Here is a 21826-nt window from a genome sequence, read left to right as displayed (position 1 = left end):
GGCGAAGGAGGTTGAAAGAGAGCGAAACGAGATGAAGGTGGGTGAAAGAGATCGAAACGAGAGGAAGGAGGGTGAAAGAGAGTAAAACGAGACGAAGGAGGGTCAAAGAGAGCGAAACAAGATGAAGGAGGCTGAAATAGGGCGAAACGAGACGAAGGAGGGTGAAAGAGAGCGAAACGAGAGGGACGAGGGTGAAGGAGAAATAAACGAGACGAAGGAGTGTCAAAGAGAGCGAAACGAGATGAAGGAGGGTCAAAGAGAGCGAACCGAGACGAAGGAGGGTGAAAAAGTGCGTAGCGAGACATGGAGGGTGAAAGAGAGCGGAACGAGATGAAGGAGTGTGAAAGAGAGCGAAACGAGACGAAGTAGGGTGAAAGAGAGCGAAACGAGACAAAGGAGGGTGAAAGGGAGCGAAACGAGACGAAGGAGGGTGAAAGAGAGCGAAACGAGATGAAGGAGGGAGAAAGAGGGCGAAGCGAGATGAAGGAGGGTGAAAGAGAGCGAAACGAGATGAAGGAGGGTCAAAGAGAGCGAAACGAGAAGAAGGAGGGTCAAAGAGAGCGAAATGAGATGAAGGAGGGTGAAATAGGGCGAAACGAGATGAAGGAGGGTGAAAGAGAGCGAAACGAGACGAAGGAGGGTCAAAGAGGGCGAAACGAGACCAAGGAGGGTGAAAGAGAGCGAATGGTGTCGAAGGAGGGCGGAAGAGAGCGGAACGAGACGAAGGAGGATGAAAGAGACCGAAACAAGGCGAAGGAGGGTGAAAGAGCGCGAAACGAGATGAAGGTGGGTGAAAGAGAGCGAAAAAAGACAAAGGAGGGTGAAAGAGGGCGCAACGAGACGAAGGAGGGTGGAAGAGAGCGAAACGAGACGAAGGAGTGTGAAAGAGAGCGAACCGAGACGGAGGAGGGTGAAAGAGGGTGAAACGAGACGAAGGAGGGTGAAAGAGAGAGAATGGAGACGAAGGAGGGTGAAAGAGAGCGAAACGAGACGAAGGAGGGTGAAAGAGAGCGAAACGAGACGAAGGAGTGTGAAAGAGAGCGAAACGAGGCGAAGGAGGGTGAAAGAGAGCGAAACGAGACGAAGGAGGGTGAAAGAGGGCGAAACGAGACGAAGGAGGGTGAAAGAGAGCGAAAGGAGACGAAGGAGGGTGAAAGAGAGCGAAACGAGACGAAGGAGGGTGAAAGAGAGTGAAAGGAGTCGAAGGACGGTGAAAGAGAGCGAAAGGAGTCGAAGGAGGGTGAAAGAGAACGGAACGAGACGAAGGAGGGTGAAAGAGAGCGAAACGAGACGAAGGAGGGTGAAAGAGAGCGAAACGAGACGAAGGAGGGTGAAAGAGAGCGAAACGAGATGAAGGTGGGTGAAAGAGAGCGAAACGAGACGAAGGAGGGTGAAAGAGGGTGAAACGAGACGAAGGAGGGTGAAAGAGGGCGAAACGAGATGAAGGAGGGTGAAAGAGAGTGAAACGAGACGAAGGAGGGTGAAAGAGAGCGAAACGAGACGAAGGAGGGTCAAAGAGAGCGAAACGAGGCGAAGGAGGGTGAAAGAGAGCGGAACGAGACGAAGGAGGGTGAAAGGGAGCAAAATGAGATGAAGGAGGGTGAAAGAGAGCGAAACGACAGGAAGGAGGGTGAAAGAGAGCGAAACGAGACGAAGGAGGGTGAAAGAGAGCGAAACAAGTCGAAGGAGGGTGAAAGAGAGCGAAACGAGACGAAGTAGGGTGAAAGAGAGCGAAACGAGACGCTGGAGGGTCAAAGAGAGCGAAACGAGATGAAGGAGGGTGAAAGAGAGCAAAACGAGACGAAGGAGGGTGAAAGAGAGCGAAACGAGATGAAGGAGGGAGAAAGAGGGCGAAACAAGACGAAGGAGGGTGAAAGAGAGCGAAGCGAGACGAAGGAGGGTCAAAGAGAGCAAACGAGACGAAGGAGGGTCAAAGAGTGCGAAACGAGAGGGAGGAGGGTGAAAGTGAGCGAAACGAGACAAAGGAGGGTTAAAGGGAGCAAAATGAAATGGAGGGTGAAAGAGAGCGAAACGAGACGAAGGAGGGTGAAAGAGCGCGAAACAAGACGAAGGAGGGTTAAAGAGGGCGAAACGAGGCGAAGGAGGGTGGAACAGAGCAAAACGAGACGAAGGAGTGTGTGACAGAGCGAAACGAGACGAAGGAGGGTGAAAGAGAGCAAAACGAGATGATGGAGGGAGAAAGAGAGGGAACCGAGACGAAGGAGGGTGAAAGAGAGCGAGACGAAGGAGGGAGAAAGAGGGCGAGACGAGACGAAGGAGGGTGAAAGAGAGCGAAACGAGATGGAGGGTCAAAGAGTGCAAAACGAGACGAAGGAGGGTGAAATAGAGGGAAACGAGATGAAGGAGGGTCAAAGAGAGTGAAACGAGACGAAGGAGGGTGAAAGAGAGCGAAACGAGACGAAGGAGGCTGAAAGAGAGCGAAACGAGACGAAGGAGGGTGAAAGAGAGCGAAAGGAGTCGAAGGAGGGTGAAAGAGAGCGGAACGAGGCGAAGGAGGGTGAAAGAGACCGAAACGAGACGAAGGAGGGTGAAAGAGACCGAAACGAGACGAAGGAGGGTGAAAGAGAGCGAAACGAGACAAATGAGGGTGAAAGAGAGCGAAACGAGACGAAGGAGGGTGAAAGAGAGTGAAAGGAGTCGAAGGAGGGTGAAAGAGAGCTGAACGAGACAAACGAGGATGAAAGAGAGCGAAACGAGGCGAAGGAGGTTGAAAGAGAGCGAAACGAGATGAAGGTGGGTGAAAGAGATCGAAACGAGAGGAAGGAGGGTGAAAGAGAGTAAAACGAGACGAAGGAGGGTCAAAGAGAGCGAAACGAGATGAAGGAGGCTGAAATAGGGCGAAACGATACGAAGGAGGGTGAAAGAGAGCGAAACGAGAGGGACGAGGGTGAAGGAGAAATAAACGAGACGAAGGAGTGTCAAAGAGAGCGAAACGAGATGAAGGAGGGTCAAAGAGAGCGAACCGAGACGAAGGAGGGTGAAAAAGTGCGTAGCGAGACATGGAGGGTGAAAGAGAGCGGAACGAGATGAAGGAGTGTGAAAGAGAGCGAAACGAGACGAAGTAGGGTGAAAGAGAGCGAAACGAGACGAAGGAGGGTGAAAGGGAGCGAAACGAGACGAAGGAGGGTGAAAGAGAGCGAAACGAGATGAAGGAGGGGGAAAGAGGGCGAAGCGAGATGAAGGAGGGTGAAAGAGAGCGAAACGAGATGAAGGAGGGTCAAAGAGAGCGAAACGAGACGAAGGAGGGTCAAAGAGAGCGAAATGAGATGAAGGAGGGTGAAATAGGGCGAAACGAGATGAAGGAGGGTGAAAGAGAGCGAAACGAGACGAAGGAGGGTCAAAGAGGGCGAAACGAGACCAAGGAGGGTGAAAGAGAGCGAATGGTGTCGAAGGAGGGCGGAAGAGAGCGGAACGAGACGAAGGAGGATGAAAGAGACCGAAACAAGGCGAAGGAGGGTGAAAGAGCGCGAAACGAGATGAAGGTGGGTGAAAGAGAGCGAAAAAAGACAAAGGAGGGTGAAAGAGGGCGAAACGAGACGAAGGAGGGTGGAAGAGAGCGAAACGAGACGAAGGAGTGTGAAAGAGAGCGAAACGAGACGGAGGAGGGTGAAAGAGGGTGAAACGAGACGAAGGAGGGTGAAAGAGAGAGAAAGGAGACGAAGGAGGGTGAAAGAGAGCGAAACGAGACGAACGAGGGTGAAAGAGAGCGAAACGGGACGAAGGAGTGTGAAAGAGAGCGAAACGAGGCGAAGGAGGGTGAAAGAGAGCGAAACGAGACGAAGGAGGGTGAAAGAGGGCGAAACGAGACGAAGGAGGGTGAAAGAGAGCGAAAGGAGACGAAGGAGGGTGAAAGAGAGCGAAACGAGACGAAGGAGGGTGAAAGAGAGCGAAAGGAGTCGAAGGACGGTGAAAGAGAGCGAAAGGAGTCGAAGGAGGGTGAAAGAGAACGGAACGAGACGAAGGAGGGTGAAAGAGAGCGAAACGAGACGAAGGAGGGTGAAAGAGAGCGAAACGAGACGAAGGAGGGTGAAAGAGAGCGAAACGAGATGAAGGTGGGTGAAAGAGAGCGAAACGAGACGAAGGAGGGTGAAAGAGGGTGAAACGAGACGAAGGAGGGTGAAAGAGGGCGAAACGAGATGAAGGAGGGTGAAAGAGAGTGAAACGAGACGAAGGAGGGTGAAAGAGAGCGAACCGAGACGAAGGAGGGTGAAAGAGAGCGGAACGAGACGAAGGAGGGTGAAAGAGAACGGAACGAGACGAAGGAGGGTGAAAGAGAGCGAAACGAGACGAAGGAGGGTGAAAGAGAGCGAAGCGAGACGAAGGAGGGTGAAAGACAGCGATACGAGACGAAGGAGGGTGAAAGAGAGCGAAACGAGACGACGGAGGGTGAAAGAGAGCGAAACGAGACGAAGGAGGGTGCAAGAGAGCGAAACGAGAGGAAGGAGGGTGAAAGAGAGCGAAACGAGACGAAGGAGGGTGAAAGAGAGCGAAACGAGACGAAGGAGGGTGAAAGAGAGCGAAACGAGACGAAGGAGGGTGAAAGAGAGTGAAAGGAGTCGAAGGAGGGTGAAAGAGAGCGGAACGAGGCGAAGGAGGGTGAAAGAGACCGAAACGAGACGAAGAAGGGTGAAAGAGAGCGAAACGAGACGAAGGAGGGTGAAAGAGAGCGAAACGAGACGAAGGAGGGTGAAAGAGAGCGAAACGAGACGAAGGAGGGTGAAAGAGAGTGAAACGAGTCGAAGGAGGGTGAAAGAGAGCTGAATGAGACAAACGAGGATGAAAGAGAGCGAAACGAGGCAAAGGAGGTTGAAAGAGAGCGAAACGAGATGAAGGTGGGTGAAAGAGATCGAAACGAGAGGAAGGAGGGTGAAAGAGAGTGAAACAAGACGAAGGAGGGTCAAAGAGAGCGAAACGAGATGAAGGAGGCTGAAATAGGGCGAAACGAGACGAAGGAGGGTGAAAGAGAGCGAAACGAGAGGGACGAGTGTGAAAGAGAGATAAACGAGACGAAGGAGTGTCAAAGAGAGCGAAACTAGATGAAGGAGGGTCAAAGAGAGCGAAACGAGACGAAGGAGGGTGAAAAAGCGCGAAACGAGATGAAGGTGGGTGAAAGAGAGCGAAAAAAGACAAAGGAGGGTGAAAGAGAGTGAAACGAGATGAAGGAGGGTCAAAGAGATCGAAACGAGATGAAGGAGGCTGAAATAGGGCGAAACGAGACGAAGGAGGGTGAAAGAGAGCGGAACGAGAGGGACGAGGGTGAAAGAGAGATAAACGAGACGAAGGAGTGTCAAAGAGAGCCAAACGAGATGAAGGAGTGTCAAAGAGAGCGAAACGAGACGAAGGAGGGTGAAAAAGTGCGTAGCGAGACATGGAGGGTGAAAGAGAGCGGAACGAGATGAAGGTGGGTGAAAGAGAGTGAAACGAGATGAAGTAGGGTGAAAGAGATCGAAACGAGACGAAGGAGGGTGTAAGAGAGCGAAACGAGACGAAGGAGGTTGAAAGGGAGCGAAACGAGACGAAGGAGGGTGAAAGAGAGCGAAACGAGCCAAAGAAGGGAGAAAGAGGGAGAAGCGAGATGAAGGAGGGTGAAAGAGAGGAAAACGAGATGAAGGAGGGTCAAAGAGAGCGAAACGAGACGAAGGAGGGTGAAAGAGAGCGAAACGAGACGAAGGAGGGTCAAAGAGGGCGAAACGAGACCAAGGAGGGTGAAAGAGAGCGAATGGTGTCGAAGGAGGGTGAAAGAGAGCGAAACGAGACGGAGGAGGGTGAAAGAGGGTGAAACGAGACGAAGGAGGGTGAAAGAGAGAGAAAGGAGACGAAGGAGGGTGAAAGAGAGCGAAACGAGACGAAGGAGGGTGAAAGAGAGCGAAACGAGACGAAGGAGTGTGAAAGAGAGCGAAACGAGGCGAAGGAGGGTGAAAGAGAGCGAAACGAGACGAAGGAGGGTGAAAGAGGGCGAAACGAGACGAAGGAGGGTGAAAGAGAGCGAAAGGAGACGAAGGAGGCTGAAAGAGAGCGAAACGAGACGAAGGAGGGTGAAAGAGAGCGAAAGGAGTCGAAGGACGGTGAAAGAGAGCGAAAGAAGTCGAAGGAGGGTGAAAGAGAACGGAACGAGACGAAGGAGGGTGAAAGAGAGCGAAACGAGACGAAGGAGGGTGAAAGAGAGCGAAACGAGACGAAGGAGGGTGAAAGAGAGCGAAACGAGATGAAGGTGGGTGAAAGAGAGCGAAACGAGACGAAGGAGGGTGAAAGAGGGTGAAACGAGACGAAGGAGGGTGAAAGAGGGCGAAACGAGATGAAGGAGGGTGAAAGAGAGTGAAACGAGACGAAGGAGGGTGAAAGAGAGCGAAACGAGACGAAGGAGGGTGAAAGAGAGCGGAACGAGACGAAGGAGGGTGAAAGAGAACGGAACGAGACGAAGGAGGGTGAAAGAGAGCGAAACGAGACGAAGGAGGGTGAAAGAGAGCGAAGCGAGACGAAGGAGGGTGAAAGGCAGCGAAACGAGAGGAAGGAGGGTGAAAGAGAGCGAAACGAGACGAAGGAGGGTGAAAGAGAGCGAAACGAGACGAAGGAGGGTGAAAGAGAGCGAATCGAGACGAAGGAGGGTGAAAGAGAGTGAAACGAGTCGAAGGAGGGTGAAAGAGAGCTGAACGAGACAAACGAGGATGAAAGAGAGCGAAACGAGGCAAAGGAGGTTGAAAGGGAGCGAAACGAGATGAAGGTGGGTGAAAGAAATCGAAACGAGAGGAAGGAGGGTGAAAGAGAGTGAAACGAGACGAAGGAGGGTCAAAGAGAGCGAAACAAGATGAAGGAGGCTGAAATAGGGCGAAACGAGACGAAGGAGGGTGAAAGAGAGCGAAACGAGACGGACGAGTGTGAAAGAGAGATAAACGAGACGAAGGAGTGTCAAAGAGAGCGAAACTAGATGAAGGAGGGTCAAAGAGAGCGAAACGAGACGAAGGAGGGTGAAAAAGTGCGAAACGATGATGAAGGTGGGTGAAAGAGAGCGAAAAAAGACAAAGGAGGGTGAAAGAGAGTGAAACGAGATGAAGGAGGGTCAAAGAGAGCGAAACGAGATGAAGGAGGCTGAAATAGGGCGAAACGAGACGAAGGAGGGTGAAAGAGAGCGAAACGAGAGGGACGAGGGTGAAAGAGAGATAAACGAGACGAAGGAGTGTCAAAGAGAGCCAAACGAGATGAAGGAGTGTCAAAGAGAGCGAAACGAGACGAAGGAGGGTGAAAAAGTGCGTAGCGAGACATGGAGGGTGAAAGAGAGCGGAACGAGATGAAGGTGGGTCAAAGAGAGTGAAACGAGATGAAGTAGGGGGAAAGAGAGCGAAACGAGACGAAGGAGGGTGCAAGAGAGCGAAACGAGACGAAGGAGGTTGAAAGGGAGCGAAACGAGACGAAGGAGGGTGAAAGAGAGCGAAACGAGCCAAAGGAGGGAGAAAGAGGGAGAAGCGAGATGAAGGAGGGTGAAAGAGAGCAAAACGAGATGAAGGAGGGTCAAAGAGAGCAAAACGAGACGAAGGAGGGTCAAAGAGAGCGAAATGAGATGAAGCAGGGTGAAATAGGGCAAAACGAGATGAAGGAGGGTGAAAGAGAGCGAAACGAGACGAAGGAGGGTCAAAGAGGGCGAAACGAGACCAAGGAGGGTGAAAGAGAGCGAAACGAGCCAAAGAAGGGAGAAAGAGGGAGAAGCGAGATGAAGGAGGGTGAAAGAGAGGAAAACGAGATGAAGGAGGGTCAAAGAGAGCGAAACGAGACGAAGGAGGGTGAAAGAGAGCGAAACGAGACGAAGGAGGGTCAAAGAGGGCGAAACGAGACCAAGGAGGGTGAAAGAGAGCGAATGGTGTCGAAGGAGGGTGAAAGAGAGCGAAACGAGACGGAGGAGGGTGAAAGAGGGTGAAACGAGACGAAGGAGGGTGAAAGAGAGAGAAAGGAGACGAAGGAGGGTGAAAGAGAGCGAAACGAGACGAAGGAGGGTGAAAGAGAGCGAAACGAGACGAAGGAGTGTGAAAGAGAGCGAAACGAGGCGAAGGAGGGTGAAAGAGAGCGAAACGAGACGAAGGAGGGTGAAAGAGGGCGAAACGAGACGAAGGAGGGTGAAAGAGAGCGAAAGGAGACGAAGGAGGCTGAAAGAGAGCGAAACGAGACGAAGGAGGGTGAAAGAGAGCGAAAGGAGTCGAAGGACGGTGAAAGAGAGCGAAAGAAGTCGAAGGAGGGTGAAAGAGAACGGAACGAGACGAAGGAGGGTGAAAGAGAGCGAAACGAGACGAAGGAGGGTGAAAGAGAGCGAAACGAGACGAAGGAGGGTGAAAGAGAGCGAAACGAGATGAAGGTGGGTGAAAGAGAGCGAAACGAGACGAAGGAGGGTGAAAGAGGGTGAAACGAGACGAAGGAGGGTGAAAGAGGGCGAAACGAGATGAAGGAGGGTGAAAGAGAGTGAAACGAGACGAAGGAGGGTGAAAGAGAGCGAAACGAGACGAAGGAGGGTGAAAGAGAGCGGAACGAGACGAAGGAGGGTGAAAGAGAACGGAACGAGACGAAGGAGGGTGAAAGAGAGCGAAACGAGACGAAGGAGGGTGAAAGAGAGCGAAGCGAGACGAAGGAGGGTGAAAGGCAGCGAAACGAGAGGAAGGAGGGTGAAAGAGAGCGAAACGAGACGAAGGAGGGTGAAAGAGAGCGAAACGAGACGAAGGAGGGTGAAAGAGAGCGAATCGAGACGAAGGAGGGTGAAAGAGAGTGAAACGAGTCGAAGGAGGGTGAAAGAGAGCTGAACGAGACAAACGAGGATGAAAGAGAGCGAAACGAGGCAAAGGAGGTTGAAAGGGAGCGAAACGAGATGAAGGTGGGTGAAAGAAATCGAAACGAGAGGAAGGAGGGTGAAAGAGAGTGAAACGAGACGAAGGAGGGTCAAAGAGAGCGAAACAAGATGAAGGAGGCTGAAATAGGGCGAAACGAGACGAAGGAGGGTGAAAGAGAGCGAAACGAGACGGACGAGTGTGAAAGAGAGATAAACGAGACGAAGGAGTGTCAAAGAGAGCGAAACTAGATGAAGGAGGGTCAAAGAGAGCGAAACGAGACGAAGGAGGGTGAAAAAGTGCGAAACGATGATGAAGGTGGGTGAAAGAGAGCGAAAAAAGACAAAGGAGGGTGAAAGAGAGTGAAACGAGATGAAGGAGGGTCAAAGAGAGCGAAACGAGATGAAGGAGGCTGAAATAGGGCGAAACGAGACGAAGGAGGGTGAAAGAGAGCGAAACGAGAGGGACGAGGGTGAAAGAGAGATAAACGAGACGAAGGAGTGTCAAAGAGAGCCAAACGAGATGAAGGAGTGTCAAAGAGAGCGAAACGAGACGAAGGAGGGTGAAAAAGTGCGTAGCGAGACATGGAGGGTGAAAGAGAGCGGAACGAGATGAAGGTGGGTCAAAGAGAGTGAAACGAGATGAAGTAGGGGGAAAGAGAGCGAAACGAGACGAAGGAGGGTGCAAGAGAGCGAAACGAGACGAAGGAGGTTGAAAGGGAGCGAAACGAGACGAAGGAGGGTGAAAGAGAGCGAAACGAGCCAAAGGAGGGAGAAAGAGGGAGAAGCGAGATGAAGGAGGGTGAAAGAGAGCAAAACGAGATGAAGGAGGGTCAAAGAGAGCAAAACGAGACGAAGGAGGGTCAAAGAGAGCGAAATGAGATGAAGCAGGGTGAAATAGGGCAAAACGAGATGAAGGAGGGTGAAAGAGAGCGAAACGAGACGAAGGAGGGTCAAAGAGGGCGAAACGAGACCAAGGAGGGTGAAAGAGAGCGAAACGAGACGAAGGAGGGTGAAAGAGAGCGAAACGAGACGAAGGAGGGTGAAAGACAGCGAAACGAGACGAAGGAGGGTGAAAGAGAGCGAAACGAGACGAAGGAGGGTGAAAGAGAGCGAAACGAGACGAAGGAGGGTGAAAGAGAGCGAAACGAGACGAAGGAGGGTGAAAGAGAGCGAAAGGAGTCGAAGGAGGGTGAAAGAGAGCGAAACGAGACGAAGAAGGGTGAAAGAGAGCGTAACGAGTTGAAGGAGGGTGAAAGAGAGCGAAAGGAGTCGAAGGAGGGTGAAAGAGAACGGAACGAGACAAAGGAGGGTGAAAGAGAGCGAAACGAGACGAAGAAGGGTGAAAGAGAGCGAAACGAGACGAAGGAGGGTGAAAAAGTGCGTAGCGAGACATGGAGGGTGAAAGAGAGCGGAACGAGATGAAGGAGGGTGAAAGAGAGCGAAAAGAGACGAAGTAGGGTGAAAGAGAGCGTAACGAGTCGAAGGAGGGTGAAAGAGAGCGAAAGGAGTCGAAGGAGGGTGAAAGAGAACGGAACGAGACGAAGGAGGGTGAAAGAGAGCGAAACGAGACGAAGAAGGGTGAAAGAGACCGAAACAAGGCGAAGGATGGTGAAAGAGCGCGAAACGAGATGAAGATGGGTGAAAGAGAGCGAAAAAAGACAAAGGAGGATGAAAGAGGGCGAAACGAGACGAAGGAGGGTGGAAGAGAGTGAAACGAGACGAAGGAGTGTGAAAGAGAGCGAAACGAGACGGAGGAGGGTGAAAGAGGGCGAAACGAGACGAAGGAGGGTCAAAGAGAGCGAAACGAGATGAAGGAGGCTGAAATAGGGCGAAACGAGTCGAAGGAGTGTGAAAGAGAGCGAAACGAGAGGGACGAGGGTGAAAGAGAGATAAACGAGACGAAAGAGTGTCAAAGAGAGCGAAACGAGATGAAGGAGGGTCAAAGAGAGCGAAACGAGACGAAGGAGGGTGAAAAAGTGCGTAGCGAGACATGGAGGGTGAAAGAGAGCGGAACGAGATGAAGGAGGGTGAAAGAGAGCGAAACGAGACGAAGTAGGGTGAAAGAGAGCGTAACGAGTCGAAGGAGGGTGAAAGAGAGCGAAAGGAGTCGAAGGAGGGTGAAAGAGAACGGAACGAGACGAAGGAGGGTGAAAGAGAGCGAAACGAGACGAAGAAGGGTGAAAGAGAGCGAAACGAGACGAAGGAGGGTGAAAGAGGGTGAAACGAGATGAAGGAGGGTGAAAGAGAGTGAAACGAGACGAAGGAGGGTGAAAGAGAGCGAAACGAGACGAAGGAGGGTGAAAGAGAGCGGAACGAGACGAAGGAGGGTGAAAGAGAACGGAACGAGACGAAGGAGGGTGAAAGAGAGCGCAACGAGACAAAGGAGGGTAAAAGAGAGCGAAACGAGACGAAGGAGGGGGAAAGAGAGCGAAACGAGACGAAGGAGGGTGAAAGAGAGCGAAACGAGACGAAGGAGGGTGCAAGAGAGCGAAACGAGACGAAGGAGGGTGAAAGAGAGCGAAACGAGACGAAGGAGGGTGAAAGAGAGCGAAACGAGACGAAGGAGGGTGAAAGACAGCGAAACGAGACGAAGGAGGGTGAAAGAGAGCGAAACGAGACGAAGGAGGGTGAAAGAGAGCGAAACGAGACGAAGGAGGGTGAAAGAGAGCGAAACGAGACGAAGGAGGGTGAAAGAGAGCGAAAGGAGTCGAAGGAGGGTGAAAGAGAGCGAAACGAGACGAAGAAGGGTGAAAGAGAGCGTAACGAGTCGAAGGAGGGTGAAAGAGAGCGAAAGGAGTCGAAGGAGGGTGAAAGAGAACGGAACGAGACGAAGGAGGGTGAAAGAGAGCGAAACGAGACGAAGAAGGGTGAAAGAGAGCGAAACGAGACGAAGGAGGGTGAAAAAGTGCGTAGCGAGACATGGAGGGTGAAAGAGAGCGGAACGAGATGAAGGAGGGTGAAAGAGAGCGAAACGAGACGAAGTAGGGTGAAAGAGAGCGTAACGAGTCGAAGGAGGGTGAAAGAGAACGGAACGAGACGAAGGAGGGTGAAAGAGAGCGAAACGAGACGAAGGAGGGTGAAAGAGGGTGAAACGAGATGAAGGAGGGTGAAAGAGAGTGAAACGAGACGAAGGAGGGTGAAAGAGAGCGAAACGAGACGAAGGAGGATGAAAGAGAGCGGAACGAGACGAAGGAGGGTGAAAGAGAACGGAACGAGACGAAGAAGGGTGAAAGAGAGCGCAACGAGACGAAGGAGGGTGAAAGAGAGCGAAACGAGACGAAGGAGGGGGAAAGAGAGCGAAACGAGACGAAGGAGGGTGAAAGAGAGCGAAACGAGGCGAAGGAGGGTGAAAGAGAGCGAAACGAGACGAAGGAGGGTGAAAGAGAGCGAAACGAGACGAAGGAGGGTGAAAGAGAGCGAAACGAGACGAAGGAGGGTGAAAGAGAGCGAAACGAGACGAAGGAGGGTGAAAGACAGCGAAACGAGACGAAGGAGGGTGAAAGAGAGCGAAACGAGACGAAGGAGGGTGAAAGAGAGCGAAACGAGACGAAGGAGGGTGAAAGTGAGCGAAACGAGACGAAGGAGGGTGAAAGAGAGCGAAAGGAGTCGAAGGAGGGTGAAAGAGAGCGGAACGAGGCGAAGGAGGGTGAAAGAGACCGAAACGAGACGAAGGAGGGTGAAAGAGACCGAAACGAGACGAAGGAGGGTGAAAGAGAGCGAAACGAGACGAAGGAGGGTGAAAGAGAGCGAAACGAGACGAAGGAGGGTGAAAGAGAGTGAAACAAGTCGAAGGAGGGTGAAAAAGAGCTGAACAAGACAAACGAGGATGATAGAGAGCGTAACGAGGCGAAGGAGGTTGAAAGAGAGCGAAACGAGATGAAGGTGGGTGAAAGAGATCGAAACGAGAGGAAGGATGGTGAAAGATAGTGAAACGAGACGAAGGAGGGTCAAAGAGAGCGAAACGAGAGGAAGGAGGGTGAAAGAGAGCGAAACGAGACGAAGGAGGGCGAAAGAGAGCGAAACGAGACGAAGGAGGGTGAAAGAGAGCGAAACGAGACGAAGGAGGGTGAAAGAGAGCGAAAGGAGTCGAAGGAGGGTGAAAAAGAGCGAAAGGAGTCGAAGGAGGGTGAAAGAGAACGGAACGAGATGAAGGAGGGTGAAAGAGAGCGAAACGAGACGAAGGAGGGTGAAAGAGAGCGAAACGAGACGAAGGTGGGTGAAAGAGAGCGAAACGAGATGAAGGAGGGTGAAGGAGAGCGAAACGAGATGAAGGAGGGTGAAAGAGAGCGAAACGAGACGAAGGAGGGCGAAAGACAGCGAAACGAGACGAAGGAGGGTGAAAGAGAGCGAAACGAGACGAAGGAGGGTGAAAGAGAATGGAACGAGACGAAGGAGGGTGAAAGAGAGCGAAACGAGACGAAGGAGGGTGAAAGAGAGCGAAACGAGACGAAGGAGGGTGAAAGAGAGCGAAACGAGACGAAGGAGGGTGAAAGAGACCGAAACGAGACGAAGGAGGGTGAAAGAGAGCGAAACGAGACGAAGGAGGGTCAAAGAGAGCGAAACGAGAGGAAGGAGGGTGAAAGAGAGCGAAACGAGACGAAGGAGGGCGAAAGAGAGGGAAACGAGACGAAGGAGGGTGAAAGAGAGCGAAACGAGACGATGGAGGGTGAAAGAGAGCGAAAGGAGTCGAAGGAGGGTGAAAAAGAGCGAAAGGAGTCGAAGGAGGGTGAAAGAGAACGGAACGAGACGAAGGAGGGTGAAAGAGAGCGAAACGAGACGAAGGAGGGTGAAAGAGAGCGAAACGAGACGAAGGTGGGTGAAAGAGAGCGAAACGAGACGAAGGAGGGTGAAAGAGAGCGAAACGAGATGAAGGAGGGTGAAAGAGAGCGAAACGAGACGAAGGAGGGCGAAAGACAGCGAAACGAGACGAAGGAGGGTGAAAGAGAGCGAAACGAGACGAAGGAGGGTGAAAGAGAATGGAACGAGACGAAGGAGGGTGAAAGAGAGCGAAACGAGATGAAGGAGGGTGAAAGAGAGCAAAACGAGACGAAGGAGGGTGAAAGAGAGCGAAACGAGACGAAGGAGGGTGAAAGAGAGCGAAACGAGACGAAGGAGGGTGAAAGAGAGCGAAACAAGACGAAGGAGGGTGAAAGAGAGCGAAACGAGACGAAGGAGGGTGAAAGACAGCGAAACGAGATGCAGGAGGGTGAAAGAGAGCGAAACGAGACGAAGGAGGGTGAAAAAGTGCGTAGCGAGACATGGAGGGTGAAAGAGAGCGGAACGAGATGAAGGAGGGTGAAAGAGAGCGAAAAGAGACGAAGTAGGGTGAAAGAGAGCGTAACGAGTCGAAGGAGGGTGAAAGAGAGCGAAAGGAGTCGAAGGAGGGTGAAAGAGAACGGAACGAGACGAAGGAGGGTGAAAGAGAGCGAAACGAGACGAAGAAGGGTGAAAGAGACCGAAACAAGGCGAAGGATGGTGAAAGAGCGCGAAACGAGATGAAGATGGGTGAAAGAGAGCGAAAAAAGACAAAGGAGGATGAAAGAGGGCGAAACGAGACGAAGGAGGGTGGAAGAGAGTGAAACGAGACGAAGGAGTGTGAAAGAGAGCGAAACGAGACGGAGGAGGGTGAAAGAGGGCGAAACGAGACGAAGGAGGGTCAAAGAGAGCGAAACGAGATGAAGGAGGCTGAAATAGGGCGAAACGAGTCGAAGGAGTGTGAAAGAGAGCGAAACGAGAGGGACGAGGGTGAAAGAGAGATAAACGAGACGAAAGAGTGTCAAAGAGAGCGAAACGAGATGAAGGAGGGTCAAAGAGAGCGAAACGAGACGAAGGAGGGTGAAAAAGTGCGTAGCGAGACATGGAGGGTGAAAGAGAGCGGAACGAGATGAAGGAGGGTGAAAGAGAGCGAAACGAGACGAAGTAGGGTGAAAGAGAGCGTAACGAGTCGAAGGAGGGTGAAAGAGAGCGAAAGGAGTCGAAGGAGGGTGAAAGAGAACGGAACGAGACGAAGGAGGGTGAAAGAGAGCGAAACGAGACGAAGAAGGGTGAAAGAGAGCGAAACGAGACGAAGGAGGGTGAAAGAGGGTGAAACGAGATGAAGGAGGGTGAAAGAGAGTGAAACGAGACGAAGGAGGGTGAAAGAGAGCGAAACGAGACGAAGGAGGGTGAAAGAGAGCGGAACGAGACGAAGGAGGGTGAAAGAGAACGGAACGAGACGAAGGAGGGTGAAAGAGAGCGCAACGAGACAAAGGAGGGTAAAAGAGAGCGAAACGAGACGAAGGAGGGGGAAAGAGAGCGAAACGAGACGAAGGAGGGTGAAAGAGAGCGAAACGAGACGAAGGAGGGTGCAAGAGAGCGAAACGAGACGAAGGAGGGTGAAAGAGAGCGAAACGAGACGAAGGAGGGTGAAAGAGAGCGAAACGAGACGAAGGAGGGTGAAAGACAGCGAAACGAGACGAAGGAGGGTGAAAGAGAGCGAAACGAGACGAAGGAGGGTGAAAGAGAGCGAAACGAGACGAAGGAGGGTGAAAGAGAGCGAAACGAGACGAAGGAGGGTGAAAGAGAGCGAAAGGAGTCGAAGGAGGGTGAAAGAGAGCGAAACGAGACGAAGAAGGGTGAAAGAGAGCGTAACGAGTCGAAGGAGGGTGAAAGAGAGCGAAAGGAGTCGAAGGAGGGTGAAAGAGAACGGAACGAGACGAAGGAGGGTGAAAGAGAGCGAAACGAGACGAAGAAGGGTGAAAGAGAGCGAAACGAGACGAAGGAGGGTGAAAAAGTGCGTAGCGAGACATGGAGGGTGAAAGAGAGCGGAACGAGATGAAGGAGGGTGAAAGAGAGCGAAACGAGACGAAGTAGGGTGAAAGAGAGCGTAACGAGTCGAAGGAGGGTGAAAGAGAACGGAACGAGACGAAGGAGGGTGAAAGAGAGCGAAACGAGACGAAGGAGGGTGAAAGAGGGTGAAACGAGATGAAGGAGGGTGAAAGAGAGTGAAACGAGACGAAGGAGGGTGAAAGAGAGCGAAACGAGACGAAGGAGGATGAAAGAGAGCGGAACGAGACGAAGGAGGGTGAAAGAGAACGGAACGAGACGAAGAAGGGTGAAAGAGAGCGCAACGAGACGAAGGAGGGTGAAAGAGAGCGAAACGAGACGAAGGAGGGGGAAAGAGAGCGAAACGAGACGAAGGAGGGTGAAAGAGAGCGAAACGAGGCGAAGGAGGGTGAAAGAGAGCGAAACGAGACGAAGGAGGGTGAAAGAGAGCGAAACGAGACGAAGGAGGGTGAAAGAGAGCGAAACGAGACGAAGGAGGGTGAAAGAGAGCGAAACGAGACGAAGGAGGGTGAAAGACAGCGAAACGAGACGAAGGAGGGTGAAAGAGAGCGAAACGAGACGAAGGAGGGTGAAAGAGAGCGAAACGAGACGAAGGAGGGTGAAAGTGAGCGAAACGAGACGAAGGAGGGTGAAAGAGAGCGAAAGGAGTCGAAGGAGGGTGAAAGAGAGCGGAACGAGGCGAAGGAGGGTGAAAGAGAGTGAAACAAGTCGAAGGAGGGTGAAAAAGAGCTGAACAAGACAAACGAGGATGATAGAGAGCGTAACGAGGCGAAGGAGGTTGAAAGAGAGCGAAACGAGATGAAGGTGGGTGAAAGAGATCGAAACGAGAGGAAGGATGGTGAAAGATAGTGAAACGAGACGAAGGAGGGTCAAAGAGAGCGAAACGAGAGGAAGGAGGGTGAAAGAGAGCGAAACGAGACGAAGGAGGGCGAAAGAGAGCGAATCGAGACGAAGGAGGGTGAAAGAGAGCGAAACGAGACGAAGGAGGGTGAAAGAGAGCGAAAGGAGTCGAAGGAGGGTGAAAAAGAGCGAAAGGAGTCGAAGGAGGGTGAAAGAGAACGGAACGAGATGAAGGAGGGTGAAAGAGAGCGAAACGAGACGAAGGAGGGTGAAAGAGAGCGAAACGAGACGAAGGTGGGTGAAAGAGAGCGAAACGAGATGAAGGAGGGTGAAGGAGAGCGAAACGAGATGAAGGAGGGTGAAAGAGAGCGAAACGAGACGAAGGAGGGCGAAAGACAGCGAAACGAGACGAAGGAGGGTGAAAGAGAGCGAAACGAGACGAAGGAGGGTGAAAGAGAATGGAACGAGACGAAGGAGGGTGAAAGAGAGCGAAACGAGACGAAGGAGGGTGAAAGAGAGCGAAACGAGACGAAGGAGGGTGAAAGAGAGCGAAACGAGACGAAGGAGGGTGAAAGAGACCGAAACGAGACGAAGGAGGGTGAAAGAGAGCGAAACGAGACGAAGGAGGGTCAAAGAGAGCGAAACGAGAGGAAGGAGGGTGAAAGAGAGCGAAACGAGACGAAGGAGGGCGAAAGAGAGCGAAACGAGACGAAGGAGGGTGAAAGAGAGCGAAACGAGACGATGGAGGGTGAAAGAGAGCGAAAGGAGTCGAAGGAGGGTGAAAAAGAGCGAAAGGAGTCGAAGGAGGGTGAAAGAGAACGGAACGAGACGAAGGAGGGTGAAAGAGAGCGAAACGAGACGAAGGAGGGTGAAAGAGAGCGAAACGAGACGAAGGTGGGTGAAAGAGAGCGAAACGAGACGAAGGAGGGTGAAAGAGAGCGAAACGAGATGAAGGAGGGTGAAAGAGAGCGAAACGAGACGAAGGAGGGCGAAAGACAGCGAAACGAGACGAAGGAGGGTGAAAGAGAGCGAAACGAGACGAAGGAGGGTGAAAGAGAATGGAACGAGACGAAGGAGGGTGAAAGAGAGCGAAACGAGATGAAGGAGGGTGAAAGAGAGCAAAACGAGACGAAGGAGGGTGAAAGAGAGCGAAACGAGACGAAGGAGGGTGAAAGAGAGCGAAACGAGACGAAGGAGGGTGAAAGAGAGCGAAACAAGACGAAGGAGGGTGAAAGAGAGCGAAACGAGACGAAGGAGGGTGAAAGACAGCGAAACGAGATGCAGGAGGGTGAAAGAGAGCGAAACGAGATGAAGGAGGCTGAAATAGGGCGAAACGAGACGAAGGAGGGTGAAAGAGAGAGAAACGAGAGGGACGAGGGTGAACGAGAGATAAACGAGACGAAGGAGTGTCAAAGAGAGCAAAACGAGATGAAGGAGGGTCAAAGAGAGCGAAACGAGACGAAGGAGGGTGAAAAAGTGCGTAGCGAGACATGGAGGGTGAAAGAGAGCGGAACGAGATGAAGGAGGGTGAAAGAGAGCGAAACGAGACGAAGGTGGGTGAAAGAGAGCGAAACGAGACGAAGGAGGGTGAAAGAGAGCGGAACGAGACGAAGGAGGGTGAAAGAGAGCGAAACGAGACGAAGGTGGGTGAAAGAGAGCGAAACGAGACGAAGGAGGGTGAAAGAGGGTGAAACGAGACGAAGGAGGGTGAAAGAGGGCGAAACGAGATGAAGGAGGGTGAAAGAGAGTGAAACGAGACGAAGGAGGGTGAAAGAGAGCGAAACGAGACGAAGGAGGGTGAAAGAGAACGAAACGAGACGAAGGAGGGTGAAAGAGAGCGAAACGAGACGAAGGAGGGTGAAAGAGAGCGAAACGAGACGAAGGAGGGTGAAAGAGAGCGAAAGGAGTCGAAGGAGGGTGAAAGAGAGCGGAACGAGGCGAAGGAGGGTGAAAGAGACCGAAACGAGACGAAGGAGGGTGAAAGAGACCGAAACGAGACGAAGGAGGGTGAAAGAGAGCGAAACGAGACGAAGGAGGGTGAAAGAGAGCGAAACGAGACGAAGGAGGGTGTAAGAGAGCGAAACGAGACGAAGGAGGGTGAAAGACAGCGAAACGAGACGAAGGAGGGTGAAAGAGAGCGAAACGAGACGAAGGAGGGTGAAAGAGAGCGAAACGAGACGAAGAAGGGTGAAAGAGAGCGAAACGAGAGGAAGGAGGGTGAAAGAGAGCGAAACGAGACGAAGGAGGGTGAAAGAGAGCGAAACGAGACGAAGGAGGGTGAAAGAGAGCGAAACGAGACGAAGGAGGGTGAAAGAGAGCGAAACGAGACGAAGGAGGGTGAAAGAGAGCGAAACGAGACGAAGGAGGGTGAAAGAGAGCGAAAGGAGACGAAGGAGGGTGAAAGAGAGCGAAACGAGACGAAGGAGGGTGAAAGACAGCGAAACGAGACGAAGGAGGGTGAAAGAGAGCGAAACGAGACGAAGGAGGGTGAAAGAGAGCGAAACGAGACGAAGGAGGGTGAAAGAGAGCGAAACGAGACGAAGGAGGGTGAAAGAGAGGGAAAGGAGTCGAAGGAGGGTGAAAGAGAGCGGAACGAGGCGAAGGAGGGTGAAAGAGACCGAAACGAGACGAAGGAGGGTGAAAGAGACCGAAACGAGACGAAGGAGGGTGAAATAGAGCGAAACGAGACGAAGGAGGGTGAAAGAGAGCGAAACGAGACGAAGGAGGGTGAAAGAGAGTGAAACAAGTCGAAGGAGGGTGAAAAAGAGCTGCACGAGACAAACGAGGATGATAGAGAGCGTAACGAGGCGAAGGAGGTTGAAAGAGAGCGAAACGAGATGAAGGTGGGTGAAAGAGATCGAAACGAGAGGAAGGATGGTGAAAGATAGTGAAACGAGACGAAGGAGGGTCAAAGAGAGCGAAACGAGAGGAAGGAGGGTGAAAGAGAGCGAAACGAGACGAAGGAGGGCGAAAGAGAGCGAAACGAGACGAAGGAGGGTGAAAGAGAGCGAAACGAGACGAAGGAGGGTGAAAGAGAGCGAAAGGAGTCGAAGGAGGGTGAAAAAGAGCGAAAGGAGTCGAAGGAGGGTGAAAGAGAGCGAAACGAGACGAAGGAGGGTGAAAGAGAGCGAAACGAGACGAAGGTGGGTGAAAGAGAGCGAAACGAGACGAAGGAGGGTGAAAGAGAGCGAAACGAGATGAAGGAGGGTGAAAGAGAGCGAAACGAGACGAAGGAGGGCGAAAGACAGCGAAATGAGACGAAGGAGGGTGAAAGAGAGCGAAACGAGACGAAGGAGGGTGAAAGAGAATGGAACGAGACGAAGGAGGGTGAAAGAGAGCGAAACGAGACGAAGGAGGGTGAAAGAGAGCGAAACGAGACGAAGGAGGGTGAAAGAGAGCGAAACGAGACGAAGGAGGGTGAAAGAGAGCGAAACGAGACGAAGGAGGGTGAAAGAGAGCGAAACGAGACGAAGGAGGGTCAAAGAGAGCGAAACGAGAGGAAGGAGGGTGAAAGAGAGCGAAACGAGACGAAGGAGGGCGAAAGAGAGCGAAACGAGACGAAGGAGGGTGAAAGAGAGCGAAACGAGACGATGGAGGGTGAAAGAGAGCGAAAGGAGTCGAAGTAGGGTGAAACAGAGCGAAAGGAGTCGAAGGAGGGTGACAGAGAACGGAACGAGACGAAGGAGGGTGAAAGAGAGCGAAACGAGACGAAGGAGGGTGAAAGAGAGCGAAACGAGACGAAGGTGGGTGAAAGAGAGCGAAACGAGACGAAGGAGGGTGAAAGAGAGCGAAACGAGATGAAGGAGGGTGAAAGAGAGCGAAACGAGACGAAGGAGGGCGAAAGACAGCGAAACGAGACGAAGGAGGGTGAAAGAGAGCGAAACGAGACGAAGGAGGGTGAAAGAGAATGGTACGAGACGAAGGAGGGTGAAAGAGAGCGAAACGAGACGAAGGAGGGTGAAAGAGAGCGAAACGAGACGAAGGAGGGTGAAAGAGAGCGAAACGAGACGAAGGAGGGTGAAAGAGAGCGAAACGAGACGAAGGAGGGTGAAAGAGAGCGAAACGAGACGAAGGAGGGTGAAAGACAGCGAAACGAGATGCAGGAGGGTGAAAGAGAGCGAAACGAGATGAAGGAGGCTGAAATAGGGCGAAACGAGACGAAGGAGGGTGAAAGAGAGAGAAACGAGAGGGACGAGGGTGAACGAGAGATAAACGAGACGAAGGAGTGTCAAAGAGAGCAAAACGAGATGAAGGAGGGTCAAAGAGAGCGAAACGAGACGAAGGAGGGTGAAAAAGTGCGTTGCGAGACATGGAGGGTGAAAGAGAGCGGAACGAGATGAAGGAGGGTGAAAGAGAGCGAAACGAGACGAAGTAGGGTGAAAGAGAGCGAAACGAGACGAAGGAGGGTGAAAGAGAGCAAAACGAGTCGAAGGAGGGTGAAAGAGAGCGAAAGGAGTCGAAGGAGGGTGAAAGAGAACGGAACGAGACGAAGGAGGGTGAAAGAGAGCGGAACGAGACGAAGGAGGGTGAAAGAGAGCGAAACGAGACGAAGGTGGGTGAAAGAGAGCGAAACGAGACGAAGGAGGGTGAAAGAGGGTGAAACGAGACGAAGGAGGGTGAAAGAGGGCGAAACGAGATGAAGGAGGGTGAAAGAGAGCGAAACGAGACGAAGGAGGGTGAAAGAGAGCGAAACGAGACGAAGGAGGGTGAAAGAGAGCGAAACGAGACGAAGGAGGGTGAAAGAGAGCGAAACGAGACGAAGGAGGGTGAAAGAGAGCGAAACGAGACGAAGGAGGGTGAAAGAGAGCGAAAGGAGTCGAAGGAGGGTGAAAGAGAGCGGAACGAGGCGAAGGAGTGTGAAAGAGACCGAAACGAGACGAAGGAGGGTGAAAGAGAGGGAAAGGAGTCGAAGGAGGGTGAAAGAGAGCGGAACGAGGCGAAGGAGGGTGAAAGAGACCGAAACGAGACGAAGGAGGGTGAAAGAGACCGAAACGAGACGAAGGAGGGTGAAATAGAGCGAAACGAGACGAAGGAGGGTGAAAGAGAGCGAAACGAGACGAAGGAGGGTGAAAGAGAGTGAAACAAGTCGAAGGAGGGTGAAAAAGAGCTGCACGAGACAAACGAGGATGATAGAGAGCGTAACGAGGCGAAGGAGGTTGAAAGAGAGCGAAACGAGATGTAGGTGGGTGAAAGAGATCGAAACGAGAGGAAGGATGGTGAAAGATAGTGAAACGAGACGAAGGAGGGTCAAAGAGAGCGAAACGAGAGGAAGGAGGGTGAAAGAGAGCGAAACGAGACGAAGGAGGGCGAAAGAGAGCGAAACGAGACGAAGGA

This window comes from Scyliorhinus torazame, chromosome 15, assembly GCF_047496885.1.
Source record: "Scyliorhinus torazame isolate Kashiwa2021f chromosome 15, sScyTor2.1, whole genome shotgun sequence".
In the NCBI taxonomy this organism is placed as follows: domain Eukaryota; kingdom Metazoa; phylum Chordata; class Chondrichthyes; order Carcharhiniformes; family Scyliorhinidae; genus Scyliorhinus; species Scyliorhinus torazame.
Note: the sequence above shows the minus strand (reverse complement) of the source record.